At 33.5% G+C, this 9,910-nt stretch overlaps 1 long non-coding RNA gene across 1 annotated transcript; it reads right to left on the reverse strand.

Moving 5' to 3' along the window:
- Positions 1 to 2,287: 2,287 nt before the first annotated feature.
- On the reverse strand, positions 2,288 to 5,229 carry LOC130460659 (uncharacterized). Its single transcript, XR_008920597.1, has 3 exons — positions 4,848 to 5,229; positions 4,539 to 4,619; positions 2,288 to 2,420 (listed from the first exon to the last, which is right to left on the reverse strand). It is a non-coding gene; the product is annotated as an uncharacterized lncRNA (long non-coding RNA).
- Between the last annotated feature and the right edge of the window lie 4,681 nt (positions 5,230 to 9,910).

Here is a 9,910-nt window from a genome sequence, read left to right on the forward strand (position 1 = left end):
AAGTGGTATGGATACCCATATTTATTTATCACATTCACTTGCAATCCAAAATGGCCAAAAATTGATAGATTCGTGAAAAAGAGAAGACTAAAATCGGAAGATAGGCCTGACATCCTTTGTAGAGTTTTCAAGGTCAAGCTAGATAAGCTGATAAGTGATCTCAAAAATGAAAATATGTTTGGGAGAGTTAATGCGTGTAAGTTTTTCATTGTTCAAATGATGTTAATTAGTTTTCACTAACTTATTTTATAAATTCGAAATGATGATATCCTTATATTTTTGCAGTGGTTTACATTGTGGAGTTCCAAAAGCGTGGATTGCCTCATGCTCATATCCTTCTATTTTTGCACCCTGATGATAAGATTTCTACGACAGAGGCTATTGATAGATTTATTCATGGTTGTTAAACTCCCGATTCGGATCTTACGATCTTACGATTCTACGATCCAAAAACACGCCACCGATCCGGATCTTAGGTAGGATCTTAATGTGTGTAGGATCTTACGATCCTACCTCGATAAAAAAATTGAGTGGTGGGATCTTAATACGATCCTACGATTCTACGATCCGATCCAACGATCCGATCCAACATACAAAATTTCAAGATAACAATTTTTTTATTACTAAATAGTTCATAATCACATATCATTAGAAATATCATACTTTTCTATCAATAAATTAGTTCTAAAAAAGTATCTTATTCACTTAAAAATACAGAAATTCATATGATTTCAACAACCTTGCGCATATCTTATTAATTGATCTTGAATCTACACAAGTATTAATCTTATGTGAGCAAAAAAATCATATTTAAGTATTAAGATTACATGAATAGATGATTGTACATTTCAATTTAATAATATAACCATTATTTTTACTATTTAGTAGGATCTTACGATCATACGATCCGATTCTACCGATCCGATCCTACCTCCCTTCATTGATCCGAGGTAGGATCCCGATCCTGATAACCTTGGATTTATTAGCGCTGAAATTCCTGATCCAATAGAGAGCCCTGAACTATATAACATTCTTGGAAAAAATATGATGCATGGTCCTTGCGGTGCAGCTAACAAAAATTCACCATGCATGAAAGAGGGAAGGCGCTCAATTTTTTTTCCTAGACCATTCAAGGAAAACACTGGTTTTGATGAAGAAGGGCATCCAGAGTATAGAAGAAAAGATGATGTAGATTTATTGAAGTTAATGGAGTCAAGCTAGATAACAGATTCGTTGTTCCTTACAACAAAGAACTAATCCTAAAATATCGTGCTCACATCAACATTGAGTGGTGCAACCAACACCAATCGATCAAGTACTTATTCAAGTACATAAATAAGGGGAATGACCGTGTTACTGCTGCCATCTCACCAGAAGGACAGAATTGTGACAATGTTGATGAAATACAATCCTATGACCGCAGGTATAATACGACGTGCTTCTTCAAATATTTATTTAAATATTTACTTATTTAATAATTGATATCATACTAATTTACACAAGGTATATTTCACCATGTGAGGCAACATGGAGAATTTTTGGGTTCGAGCTGCAATATAAGTATCCTCCTATTGTAAAACTGAGTTTTCATCTTCAAGATGAACAAAGTGTTGTATTTCAAGATGATGATCCAATAGATTCTGTCATGAATAAGCCTTTGGTTGAGAAGTCCATGTTCTTATAGTGGATGGAGTATAACAAAAATAACGAAAACGACAGACACATTACTTATTCCGAGTTTCCGACAAAGTTTAGATGGAACGCAGATGATAAAGAATGGACATTAAGAAAGACGGATGAAAGATTTTCTATCAGGAGAATCTACCATGTGCCTCCAGGTTGTGGCGAGAGATACTATTTGAGGATTCTATTAAATCATATAAGAGGTGCGCCATGTTATGAAGATATTAGAACGATTGATGGTGTTCTATATTCTTCATTCAAAGAAGCATGCTATGCTTTGGGATTATTAGATGACGATAAAGAGTACATTGACAGTATCAAAGAAGCAAACTTTTGGAGAACTGGACACTACTTAAGAAGCCAATGTTATTGTTGGCTGATAGTCTATCGAGACCATAATGTGTGTGGGAAGCAACATGGCATTTACTATCGGAGGGTGTACTCGAGATACAAAGAGCCACTCTTGGAATTCAAGGTAGATTTTTCCATTTTCATATATTGGCTTTAAGAAGTATATTTTTCCATTTTCATATGCTTTTAATTTTCATTATTGACATGTTGTAACTAAATATTTTTTGTGATGTGTGTGTTTGTTCGTTTTTCTGTTAAATCATTTTGCATAATAAAGTTTGAGTTCTTACCTGGTTGCCGAACAAACTTCCGATCAACCAAGGCTCAATCAAGTGAATGTCTATCTGCATTATTATCTGCATTATTAGGGTTCACTAGCATATTACCTGCATGTAGTTGTATACAACATATCATTATTTTAGAACCCACCAAACCAGCAGCGTATATAGACCAAGTTTTTTCAATAATGGCCATCTCATACATATGTGAAAAAATTAATCCAGCAGCGTGAATGACTTTAGTAGCCAGATTTTAATAAAATGCATATGGATTATTGCCAAATTTTCTTTCCATGTTGTTACTAATTGAGTTCATTGCATATTCTGCTTTTTTTATTTTACAATGTAAACTTGGAGCTAACTGAAGATGTGTTGAAGAGCCACACTCTTAGTTATATTGAAAAAAAAATTACAAGCTAATGGTGCAACGCTTCAAAAGTATCCCACGATACCATTTCCAGATGAGATGCTCGTGTCATAAGGAAGAAACAAGCTAATTCAAGATGAACTTCAATATGATAGACCATCCTTGCAAATACACAAGTTTAACTGATGAACAAAAAGAGATATATGAGAAAATTATGGATGCAGTTTCAAGAGATGAAGGAGGTGTTTTTTTTTCATATATGGATATGGAGGGACAGGAAAAACATTCATTTGAAGAACTCTATGTGCAGCTATTCGGTCTAAGGGAGAAATTGTGCTTCTCGTTGCTTCAAGTGGAATTGCATTATTTCTCCTTCCGAGAGAAAGGACTGCAAATTCTAGGTTTAAAACACCTTTGGATGTAACAGAATTAAGATTCCACTTGTCATATCAAACCGGATAGTGATTTGGCCGAACTTTTGAAGATGACAAAGCTTATCATTTGGGACGAAGCTCCTATGATCAACATATTTTTCTTTGAAGCTTTAGATATAAGCTTAAGGGATGTTCCAAGACCCATAGAGAAACCTTTAATTTGGAGGAAAAGTAGTTGTCTTTGGAGGAGACTTTAGACAAATCCTTCATGTTATCCCTATAGGAAGTAGACAAGACATTGTTTTTTCCACGATGAATTCATCTTATTTGTGGAATGATTGTGAGGTTCTTAAACTGACAAGGAACATGAGGCTACAAGCAGGGAGGTCAGAGTCGAGCAAAAATCATATAAGGGAATTCTCAGAGTGGATATTAAAAGCTGGAGATGGTAAAGAAGGAGAGAAAAATGATGGGGAAGGAACTATACTAATCCCCGATTAAAATCTAATAAGAGAAACAAGTAATCAAGTTGAGGCTATTGTAAAAATTACTTATCCCTCTTTACTTGAAAATTTATGGGATCCAAAATACTTTCAAGAAAGAGCAATTTTAGCACCAACTCATGATAACTTACACATTATCAATGATTATGTGTTATCTTTAATTCCTGGTGAAGAGAAAATGTACTTGAGTTCTGACAGCATATCTAAGGCAAATACAAACATGGGAATTAAAGATCTTTATCCACCTGAGTTCCTGAATACAATTAGATGCTCTGGGGTACCGAATCACGTAATCAAATTAAAGATTGGTGACCACTCATCTAGGAAATCATTTACTAGATTGGTGACCACTCAGCTAGGAAACCATGTTGTTGAAGCTAAAATCATTTCGGGTAGCAATGTAGGGCATAAGGTGTTCATTCCACGAATGACCTTAACCCCATCAGACACCACCAACTTGCCGATTAAACTTCAACGAAGACAGTTTCCGTTGGTTGTTTGTTTTTCTATGACGATAAATAAAAGCCGAGGCCAATCACTTTCACATGTTGGTTTATACCTTCCATGACCGGTCTTTAGTCATGGTCAACTCTATGTTTCCATTTCTAGGGTGAGAAGCAAAAAAGGATTGAAAATTTTAATACCTGACAAGGACAGTGAACTTTCTAATACTACGAACAATGTAGTATACAAAGAGGTCTTTTAGAACTTGCCATGAAGAGGTATTTTATGATACAATTTTTTATTTTGTTAAATTATTTAATTCTTTTATATTTTAGGATTACATATCTCAAATTATTAACTACGACTTTTTTTGCATTTATTTTCATGCAGTGGCAGCCAGAGCTAAGGCAGCTCGATAACAAGAAATTTGGTGTTTTTATTGGACTATAAGTTTACTTTTTATTCCTTTGTAGTTTTTTAGTGATGATACAAACAACTATTTACATGCTATGCGTACAATTCTAAGAGGGGTTCTTACCATCTCCAAAGTTTGATGTTCCATTGTCTGCAGACCCAACTTCTACTCAATATTTTTAGCAGAAAGTCCATTTATATCTCTCTGTAAAAATTAACCAATGTTGGCATGAGTGGAAAGAAGCATCAATTTGAAAGGAAAAATAGGTAATTTGATTAGCAGACACTTATCATTTTTGTTCCAACATAGTGGATATCCAACATGTCCATAAGTACTAATTTTAAAATCCATAGCATAATAACTACTACTACTACAATTCAACTCAAATCAAACATGATAATGTAAAAAAGAAATCACGATAAATACAATTACCTGAGACAATAACAATCATCATAATCAATTATTAATATTACTCTCATTTGATGAAAGAACTCTTGATTGTTGATCGACCAATTGTAGATCTAGAGAGTTTGACAATGAAATTGCTTCTCTTGATTACGATAATGAAGAAATAAATGGTGAGTGGGGTAGGAGTCAAAAATATTTTTTAGAATTTTGGCAAGATCATGATCTAGATCTTTCAGAAATTTGGCAACAACATAAATTTTGTTTTTTTGACGCGGTGATCGAAGTGGAACATCCTGGCGATAATAACTATGTTCTCTCTTCTGAGAACTTAGACTCTTAGCTTTCCTTTTGTTATTTTGTTATTTCTTTTCTTATTTTAATTCAACATTATAATATAAAGCTAACTTAATTTTGTGAACATCTAAATTAGTTTTTTTTTTCTTATTTCGTGAACATCAAAATGGTTAGGAATTTTCATTTCAGATTTTCTTAATAACATACTCCTATTTTAGCATGTGTTGTTCATGCTTTAGAGTTGTATCCCAGTAGGAAAATTTGGATTTGGTCATAAATTCTACGCCTATAACTTTCGGCTTTATGCTAACTTAAGGTCTTTAAGCATTAGAATAATCGAGTATAGACGTATACATGACGTGAGATACGAAACAAATATAAAAATAATATTAGTTTCTTTATCAATTTCATATACGAAGTATCAAATACCTCAAACAGACATATGTTACCTAAATGCGAGCAAAAATTAGACATATACATAATGTGTTATACGAAATAAAAATTAGAGTAAATACGGTATTTGAAATAGTAAAATGTGTAAGATTAACAATGTCTGTTAAGAGTCATAAAAATAATAATTTGTTAATTAATTACTCCGTACGATTTGCACAGTTCGTACTTTTACCATCACTCATTTAAATGATTTTATTTAAAATATTAGTACAAACTTATAAAATCGTGCAATTGCACGGGTTCTATACTAGTATTTATGATAAACACTTTAGCAGAGATATAAATTTTGTGGACGATCAACGTAATTAGAGACATTAACAAGACGTTTAAGCTGCATTAACAAAGTTGATAAAAAAGAAGAGACTACACCCGGCACACGATCTGGCTATAGCTACTACTATACTTTTGTCTTTCCCTAACTTTTTATTTCCAGGGGTATCCACTGGGTTAACAGAGATACGATTCAGAAAGCAAAAGGATTGGGTGGTCTAGGTATAAGATCAGTAAGCACGTTGAATGACACTTTGTTTTTTAAGCAAGCGTTAAGAATTTACCAGAAACCAAACCTCTTGGTATCCCATGCCTTATTCAGTGCGCAAGGATGTTTTGTGTGTAAGGATAGAAACACGATGCTTTCAAGGCAGGGATTATCTTGGGGGAGAAGAGATTTAGCGGATGCTGTACGTAAATTTGAAGATGGGATGGCATGGATAATAGGGGATGGACGTGTTGTCAAAGCATCATCTATGCCTTGGATGAATGGTTCAATCCCACAGGTTAAGACCAACCAAAGAATATTTCAGCTAGCAAGTGGTTTGTTAAAGATTTTATAACTCCAGAAAGCACTTGGGATTCAAGGTTGATAAGAGAAAGATTTGAATGGACTGATGCGAAAGAGATACTATCCCTAGAAAACTCAAATTTAAATAGTAACGATTATAAATATTGGAAATACCACCCATCTGGAATTTTTATCATTAAGTTGGGATATGCTTTCCTATCTAGCTTTATATAGAAGGATCATCAACAAATACAAAAAGTTTCTGGTCTAATCTGGAAACTAAAGATCCTTCCAAAATGTAAGGTGTTCCTTTGGAAGTTGCTTCATAATTCTTTAGCTACTAAGGATAACCTTGTGAACCGTGGAATAGAGGTTAGTAATGAGTGTGATTATTGTGAGACAATTGGTGAATCGAACCAGCATATTTTTCGAGCTTGTAACCTTGCAAAATTGGCTTGGGAGTTATGTCCTCTTGCAATTTTCTCGGATAATGATGGATCCATATCTTTTAAAGAATGGTTTCAACGATATATCCTGCTCTTTCATAGCGAGGATGGTAAGGATAGCATGAGAATTGATACATTTGTGGCAATGTTGTGGAGTTTGTGGATTACTAGAAACTCTAGAGTCCACTCCAATGAGGATGGTCATGCGAGGAAGGTGTTACTTGTAGCGTCTAAGGGAGTTAGGGAGTGCAACATCTACAAAAGCTCTCAGTCTGGGATGGGAAATGAGGATTCTTCTTTGACCACTCAACAACTAGTCCAACCGCCGGGATTTCACTATGTACAACTTGGCCGAGAACAATCTTTTTTCCCTAACTTTGTTTTGTAGGTTGATGGATCGTGGGACAAACACACAAAGAAAGCAGGAGTAGGATGGGCAATCTCGGATATTGTTTCAAAAGCAACTACAGATGGAGGAGGATCCTATGGCCTAGCCCACTGTCCGTTACAATCAGAGGCTCAGGTTTGTCTTAGTGGTATCCTATGGTGCAAAGCCCAAAAGATCGACGAGGTCTTAATCCTAACGGATTCAACAACTTTACTGTCAAATTTGGAAATTGCATCTAAGGTGAAGAACATCTCCATTCTATGGATGGTAACGGAAATCAGGGAGGTGGCTTCTACTTTCAAGGCTTGCGTAATCATTAAGGCTGACCGACAACAAGTTCAGAGGGCACATGAGATTGCTAACAAATGTCGTTCAACCGGCATATCGTTTACGTGTACTTTAATATAGGGGTTTTTGTTTTCCTGCTATTGTCAAAAAAAAAAAAGCTTGTGAAAAAGAAAAAACATCCTATACAATAATGAAAAAGTTATTGGAGTATGTAAGGCCTCCAAAATCCAAATCCAGCAATCTCATAGACTCCCTCCAAAACCAATCAAAATACCTAAAATCCAAAATTCAAATTGATTTTCATAAAAAAAAAACCACGTATATATTATAAAAATACCCCGTAAAAAAATTAAAACTGCCCACGAAACAACTATTATATGAGAACAAATCTACCGCCGTTACCGATTTTGCATTGTTCCTCCTCACAACTACAGGTATGTATAACTTAAATTTTGTTTTCAAAAGTTTAAAAATAAATTTTGTGATATTTCTCATGATTCCAGTGGTATAATCTGACATTAGTTCATTCGAAGAAAAACTGAAATTTGTCCTTTTTTTCATTGTCGATAGCAATTGATGAGAGTGACAATACTTTTTCACTGTGCTGGGTTTCCCTTCAAACAAAAGTAAGCTCGATCATTTTCTTTGACTTTTATTTGTGGCGTTGTTGCTACTATAGTACTATCTAGATCTTAGTTAATTTGGTCCTTTGGTGGTGTTAAGCCATGGTTTTCTTCTTTGTCTGATACATGCAGGGGAAGCGAGAGATGATTGTATACTTGAAGTTGAAGTTATTGTATTTCCTGATCTTGGAAGAATTGTTCATAGTTTTTTTTTATTATAGTTTTAATCCCTTATAATATAATTTTTATAAACTCATATGAGATACAATTGACAATATAATTTTTATCGTAGTATTAACCCCTTACATATCATTTATAATCTTATAAATCCAGCTTTTAAAAGTATTGTGCGGTATAGTTGAGCATTTACCCCTAGCTTCAAATGTTATTGGTGATATTTCATGAAATGCCTAATTTCTAAATAGTTTTATAGGTATATGTAGTACTGAATAAAAAAATTGGTATATGTAGTAAACTCCGTAATACGTATGTAGTTCAATGGTGCTTATGTAGTCTCTTTAGTTGCTCTGTTTGTCATGTACTACTTTTTTTATATATATTATCAATATTAATGTAGAGTTTTCTTATTTTCAAATTTGACGATTGTCAATTGAGGAGAGGTGTTTGAACAATACTCCGTAGTTGGAGCAATTAACGAAAAGAAATTGCGTTATTTGATGAGAGGTATTTTTCCTTATTTGAAAATATATATTTTGATCGTAGTTTTACACCCCTTATTATCAATTACTATAAGTAATGATAACATTATGAACACGAGTATGGAAGCAATATATCCAAACATATGATTTGTCTAGAAATATTGTTTACATAGATATTTATATAGTAGTGTTTTCCATTATTTTTCCTCTTCATTTTCTTTGTACATTGTTTATAACTTTAAGTAATATATTCCTTATAAGTGAAAAAAGTATATGTAACTGAAATTCTAAGTAGATAGAATAGTATGCAACTGAAATGTACGAAGTATTAGCAAGTTAGGCAAGAGGTCGATCCCTTTGATATTTTTGGGATTTTTTTTTGGGTAATCTGACCTTCAATCTGATGTACTACTATATATCCTTCAAGTTTAGCATTATTTCATCTTGCAATTGGTCAATGTCGGGTGCTAATTGTTAAGGCAAAACAAAGAGCGTTGTATCGCTATGCCTAGATTGTACTCTGCAGTAAGCAAATGTATTTATACTTTTTTCAAAGTAAAATTTGTAAGAAGCTACAATTAAGTGCAATATTTATATCCGTAATAACACATTAAGAGTAAATGTAAGAATTATTGATGGCATAAGTATAATGTGTGTCACACTTTCTGGACAACATGCTGACATGATCATCGGTCTTAAAGTTCCATATATTAAAGAATTTGAAACCATGTAAGTACGTGTTAAAATTGCTGCAAATATATTATATTTATATTACAATATATATTGACCCAAAATTTTATTCGTAAGAAATTTAGTTATATCATTTTGGAGGACAACTGAAGGAGTGTTTGATGAATTATTTCACTTTCATACAACATGTTTTCAAGCCCGATAATGGTGATATCGTAGTTGCATCGGTTTTGAGAGTGAGGTGACAGGAAAATTCTACTATTTGAGGAAACAGATCGGCAAGAAAGGAAATTAAAATTTGGCATTTAGAAATGTTGAATTATTTTACTGAGAATATATGATTTTAAAGAGTCTATTTGTACTAACTATTTTCGATTCAAAATTAACTATGTACCTTTGTTTTTTATTTCCAATACTCTATATATCCCGTGCAAATTCCAGCGAAAAGAAAAACAATGAGGAAAA

The sequence above is a fragment of the Spinacia oleracea genome, chromosome 5, assembly GCF_020520425.1.
Source record: "Spinacia oleracea cultivar Varoflay chromosome 5, BTI_SOV_V1, whole genome shotgun sequence".
Taxonomy (NCBI): Eukaryota; Viridiplantae; Streptophyta; class Magnoliopsida; order Caryophyllales; family Amaranthaceae; genus Spinacia; species Spinacia oleracea.